Here is a 6,194-nt window from a genome sequence, read left to right as displayed (position 1 = left end):
TATCCAGCGTGCTAGCTCCAAATTTTGTCTTCTTACTAAGTACAGAGAATGTCCTCTGGCTTCAGCTTTCATTTGATAATGATTTGCATAGTCAAGTATTTTTTAGAAAACAAAATATGGAAGGAGACTGGTGGATGTTCTCTCTCACTTGTGCACTCTGCTGTAGCCTGTGGACCTGGGACACAAGTACCGTTGAGGGGAGGTTTGGGGAATTAAATGCACAGCTTTGAAAACTGGCATTAGCATCTGATTCAATGGCAGGAAAGGCTGTGGAAAGAGGTAAACAGTTTAAAACTATTACTGACACAGGAAAGAAGCAGATACCTGCAAATAGTAAAGTGCTTACTCTTCCAGGGGGCCTGGCTGTACATGTTGCTGTCCCACTCTCAGCTCCATTTTCAGCTTGTCTCCATCTCTCAGAAAGTCACCTTCCTGTGCACAGGCCATGGGTTCCTTCCCCACGTCTTAGAGCTGTCTCCTAAAGTCATGGCACTAGGGTACAGCACCCACCTGCAGGTGCCCTCCTACGTGGAAATGAAAGTATCAGCTCTGTCTGGAGTGTGTCAGACATTGGAGTTGGATGTGCCTGGCCCCAACTCTTCCAGGTTTGACAGTCAGTAGCTCGTGGCTTGGCAGGGTGGCTGCTGCTACTGCCAATCCAAGGGAATGTAGCCTGGCCCTTCAACTCAGTCCCCGTGCTGAAAATCAGCTGCAGTGATTCTCAACTGGCTGAAAGATTGAACTAGTTCCAGGAAGTCCTGCCAGCATACCTGAATGTGCTTTCCTCTTTTTTCAGGGTGAATTTAACTCTATAAACTACTTTTTGTAGGATTGTCCCTTTCCCATCTCCCAGACAAACCTTGCAATAATGTGAATCTCACTGCCTCGAAAACAAAGCCCTCATATTTCTTAGTCATCTCATATGAAGTAAGCTACCCTTTTCCCATCAATCCCCATTTTACATGTGGGGAAAAGGAACAAGAGCAATTAAATTCAGTAGATCAACTCTGATTTGAGGTTCTTCCTTTACAGAGAGACTGTGAGAAAGCTGTGTATCTGAAGCATGATTGTTTCATCCTTCTAGAGAGGGAACAACAAGTTCAGGCTTGGTTGCTCAGAATTACTTGCTCTGTTGTTGTGTGTTGAGCAGAACATAAAATAACCCCCAGAGATGTATTTCTAACTAGCAGGCTTCAACCAGCAGCTGTCCTTTCCTGCTACAGTAATAGTGACATGGTATCCTGGAAGAAATCGCACACACTGAGATAGTATCAGCAGGGCATAGTTTGCTTTATTTATACTATAAAAAGGCATAAATATTGCACAATCTGATGTGGCTGGTACACTTAGAGGTTAACTGAGTCATGGGTTTTTATGGCCAGAAGATGGGGGTTTGATTGCTTAGACTGATCTCATCATAGCACAGGCATTTGGATTTCTCTGAAGTATTCCCCTTTCCAAATTTAATGCAGGGGTGCTTGATCTAGGAATCATCTGTGAACATATCCACTCACCATGTACCAAAACATGGTTCACCCTGGTGCTTGAGACACTTGTCTCACTGGTGCATCCCTCATGCTGTGAAAGATAAATGCTGTGTTTCTAGTTCAGTGTGCATTCTAGCTTCACATCTTGCAACAGATGGCACGCTTCTTGCAGCAGCCTTGTGTGACTGCAAATCCTTCTCTGACCATGTTCCCTACTGCATGCTTCCCCTTTCTTTTGATAAACTGAATAATTTCCTGGGTCTTTTGCTGTAAGACTTACTTTAAACCTCTTATCTGTTACCACTGTGTGCACAGTGTGTGGGCAGATTACAATGATGATTAAATGTCTATTTCAGTCATTATTTCATAGGCTGCATTTCCTCGTGCTTGCAGCTAGGTATCTGCAGTTTTTCTGTAGATTTTTGTCACAAACCACACAGCAAATTGTCTGTATTACTGAAGAAATTTCCTATTTGCACATTTGCAACCAGCGGACAATACCTTCAGGGAGTAAAAGAAATATTGAGTTGTTCAAATGTTTCCATCTAAGAGTTGAGTGGGAACCTGGACTTCAGTAGATCCCTGTCGAACTTCAAATTCAGCATACTGTATATCCAGCAGCCTTTTAACTTTAGATTTGCAGTGTTTAAAGTCCAGTACTTGGTGATTAGGCTCAATCTCTAATTACATAGCTGAGTTACTGTAGAATCATAGAGCAGTTTGAGTTGGAAGAGACCTTGAAGATCATCCAGTTCTAACCCCCTGCCATGGAGAGTTCTATCATCCAATGCTAGAAATATTTAACTTGTATCTAACTTAATCAGGGTTTGCTCTGATTTTAATTCAGGCTTTTGGCTACCTGCATAGAGCAGAACACAGCAGAGGTATCTGGGGAGCCTGGCCAGCCCATTCTGTGGAGCTGTGCAAGATACAGCAGAGGAAAGTCTTGAACTCAGTGCAGTTACCACAGTCTGTGTCAGCAGTGGGAATTAAACTGGGAACATGCTTTAATACAGGACACTGGAGAACCATTTCTTTCCCAGCTTGGTGCTTATTTGTAGAGCTCTTCCTTCACTGTCCAGTACCATGTCTGAGCACCTCCCTCACATGCATGAAGTCACTAATGTCATGTGCAATCTAACAGCTGTCAACCTCCCTCTCCCCTTGCTGCCTTTTCAGGATCCCTTGAGGAGAAATCCCCATAGGCAAGGGGTGTGCTGGCCTTCCTGCAGACTTGGGAGCCTCTGAGCCCTTTTGTCTCTGTGCAGGGAGTACAGCAGTGTAAGAGCCTCTGTCTCTGGGGGAGCTAAAGCACTGGATGGTTCTCATCTCATTTAAATGGCTGTAGATACTTTATATGCAATGCGCTTTGGTTACAGCCTGCTGCTCTCAGATGGATGTTTTGTTTCATTTCACCAATAAGTTGAGCCATACCATTTGTCTCGAAGATACTGCAGTCATGACAGCAAGGGGAGCTCTATTTCTGCCCTCAGACAGTGTCAAATAAAGACTCCAACCTTTATTTTCTTTCTGGTTCTAGGGTAAGATCTAGACAAGCTACAGGACATAATAAGCCAGTTCTCACTCATCTGTGATGAAAATATTATAGGGGTCATTGTCAAAGCTGATTGGTAACTTTTCAGATCTGCCAACTTTATAAAAATTTTTTTTGCATGGTCTTGAGAGCAGTGATCTGTGGCACTGTCTGCTGCCACTCATATCTACTAATGGTTAGCAGCCATCAATCTTCAGCAGCCATCAATAACCAGCATTAACCACTATCCTAATAATTGTAGGATAATCTGTCTGATGACATGTTTACTGACATGTTTACTGATAAGCAGACATGCATGGTGACAAAACCAGCCTGATATGCTGATGATCAGGTATCACAAAGTGTTTGGGTAAAGCTTTGAACAGTCTGGCTTTGTCTGGTGCTTGCCTGGTCACCGCTGAGCTTCAAATGGTAGAAGATCTGTGTTTGGTCAGGCCTGAAACAAGTAGATCTGGTTTGCCTGGCCCTGTGGAAACAACAGGTCAGAGGCAGACTCCCTACCCTGCTGTGTTTGTGGAAGTATCTAAGTGTTGCCTGATTTCCACTTGGCCACTGCATTTGACCCAACATAAACATACTCATTAACAGGGCTTCATAATGGGCTGCATAAAATCAGATGCAATTTTGGCATGAAGAAAAATGGGTTTTTTACATTTTAACCTAAAAGCAATGGATTTACACCACTGGAATCCTACTTTAGCCTGGTTTGTATCAGTATATTCAAGCTGTTTCAGCAGCAGCATTTCACAGCAGGCTTTTCTTGTTTGGGGAGTAGAAGGCCATCTGGAAGCCTTCTCCTTCCCAGGAGCTGTGCTACTGGAACATCATTTTTGTGGCATCATTATATCTCAAAGGCTAATGAGCGCTACATGATTTAAAAGTGGGGGTACTGGTACTTCTGTCTGGATAGATGGAAGTGAGTAGAAATAATCAATAAGCCTAGCCAAGATTTAGTTATGTTTCTTCTCCCTTTGTTTTACAGGGCCATCTTGACAGAAAAGATATTAATAGTTCTCTTAAATCATGCATGAGAAATGTTTCTGGAAAGAAAACTTTCTCAACAGTACTTGTGTCTCAAAAGGAAATCAACAGATGTAGTAAGGATGCAGGAGACTTTGCAAAATCCATTTATTGGAAGCAGAGGGTCTAAAGAGAGCAGGGACAGAGAAGATTTGAGATGCATTTGGGTGATCCAGAGAAAGGTCTGAGGCTTTGCTGAAGTAATGGATCACATTGAGATGTACGAATTGATCAAAGCAGCTAATGACAAAATACCTTTCCATAAAGTTTTTGGGAGTTATACAGGTGGAAATCTACAAAGTTTGGGAATAAGCTAGCAGCTCACCCACAGTTTGGATGAGTTCTGGATAAAGGTTCTTGGCTCTGTTTATGTAAAAAATCTCCCAGAACAGGTGTTACCAATCATGAAAGGGGAATCTGTGCTTCAGCATCTGACCCAGTGTGTGGAAAACTGCCCAAGGAGACCCAGTGGGACTGACCACATGTGATGGGTCAACACTAAGAATTCAAGACTTCATAAACACTGACATCTTGTGAAATCAATTCCTGAAAGACCTCAGAAATTATGTGAATCATAGTATTATAGAGTACCCTGAGTTGTTAGGATCCCACAAGGCTCACTGAGTCCAAGTCCTGGCCCTGCATGGAACAGCCCTGTGAAACACACCACATGCATGACAATGTTATCCAGTTGCTTCTTGAATAATATATAAATACAATAATAATAAAAATATATGAAAACAAGAATGAAAGGCGTCACAAGCAGGTTGTTGTCTGAAGGCTTCAGCTGCTTTCAGAAACATGCAGTGCAACCTCACTGCATGGGCTGAACTTCCCTGTTCACATTTCCTTTACCTTTGGCACATGCTGTGCTGGAAATGGGAGCACCATAGAGAGGAGGAAGGAGCTTGTTCTTTTGTGAGATATTGCTCTGAACAAGTTACTGGGGAGACTTTTGCAAGAGCCATGTGTGACTTGGCACTGGTAGACAGTTAAACACACTTTATTTAAAAATCTGAAGACTGATAAAAAGCAATGAGGGATAAATTAGGAACAACTTTTTGGACACCTATGTCCATATGTCAGCATACAGCTTGTACATATATGAAGAGAGTTAGGGTTACTGGTATGTTTGCCTGGCTGTTTCTTCAGGCAACTTCAAGAAAAGTGATACACACAACATACTGCCAGTGAAGCATGAAAGCTTCACTGTTGAGTGAGACAGTGCTTTGGTTTGGTTTCATATCACTTTATCTCTTTTAAATCTTTATCTGCTTTATCAATAGAATCACTTAAATGTTGCAGTCAAAATCATGTCAAGAACCATCAGCTAAAGAGAGAAAAATTCAAATAAGGAGGACTGGTGGTTGATTTATCATTTTTGAACTCAGTCTGGCTGAATCTTGAAGGATTATGCTGGCAGTCTAACAGGCAAAAATTCATTGTTCTGTAGAGATGGTCGTGTCAAACTGCATTAGTTTATGGTTTTATCATTTATAAATGCACATTTTAACAGTTTAGAGGAGTCAGCAGAATAAGGAAAAATCCTTGAACAATTGGAAAAAATTTAGTGGGTGCAGTTATATATCTGCAGTTTTTCTGTGATACTTTATGTTTTTATTTGTTGCTTTTGGTCTTGTTTGATTTGCCAAAGTTTATCTGTCTCTAGGCTTTCTACGATAAGTGTTTTCACTATGACTAAATTCACTGGGAAAAAAAGTGTATGTAAAACCAGGTTTCCTGTTAGTAATATGCATGGTACAAGTAATGAATGGTATTTTCACACCAAATCTTCTTAGACCAATAACATTTCAGAATATATTTTGGATGTGTTTTTGCTTTCAAAATCTTGGGCCACTTAAAGCTAGAAAATGTCACTTGTTTGTTCCTGATGCAAAGTTAAATCACCATACTTTTCTTTTACTCTTTTTACTCTTCAGTCATTCACATAGCTAATTCAATTCATAGAACCAGTAAATGCAACTTTTTTTCAATGCAAAGAGTGCAATTCTCCAGTTCTTCCTTTAAAGTTGCCTGGCTTTCACCAAGGTTTTTGAAGGAGAAGCTTGACTCTGTATTGCCCTAAAAGGTAAGATTCAAATTCTGCCCTTTTCTTCATAAATATGACAGCA

Source organism: Melospiza georgiana, chromosome 8, assembly GCF_028018845.1.
Source record: "Melospiza georgiana isolate bMelGeo1 chromosome 8, bMelGeo1.pri, whole genome shotgun sequence".
NCBI lineage: Eukaryota > Metazoa > Chordata > Aves > Passeriformes > Passerellidae > Melospiza > Melospiza georgiana.
This window is presented reverse-complemented; position numbering follows the sequence as displayed.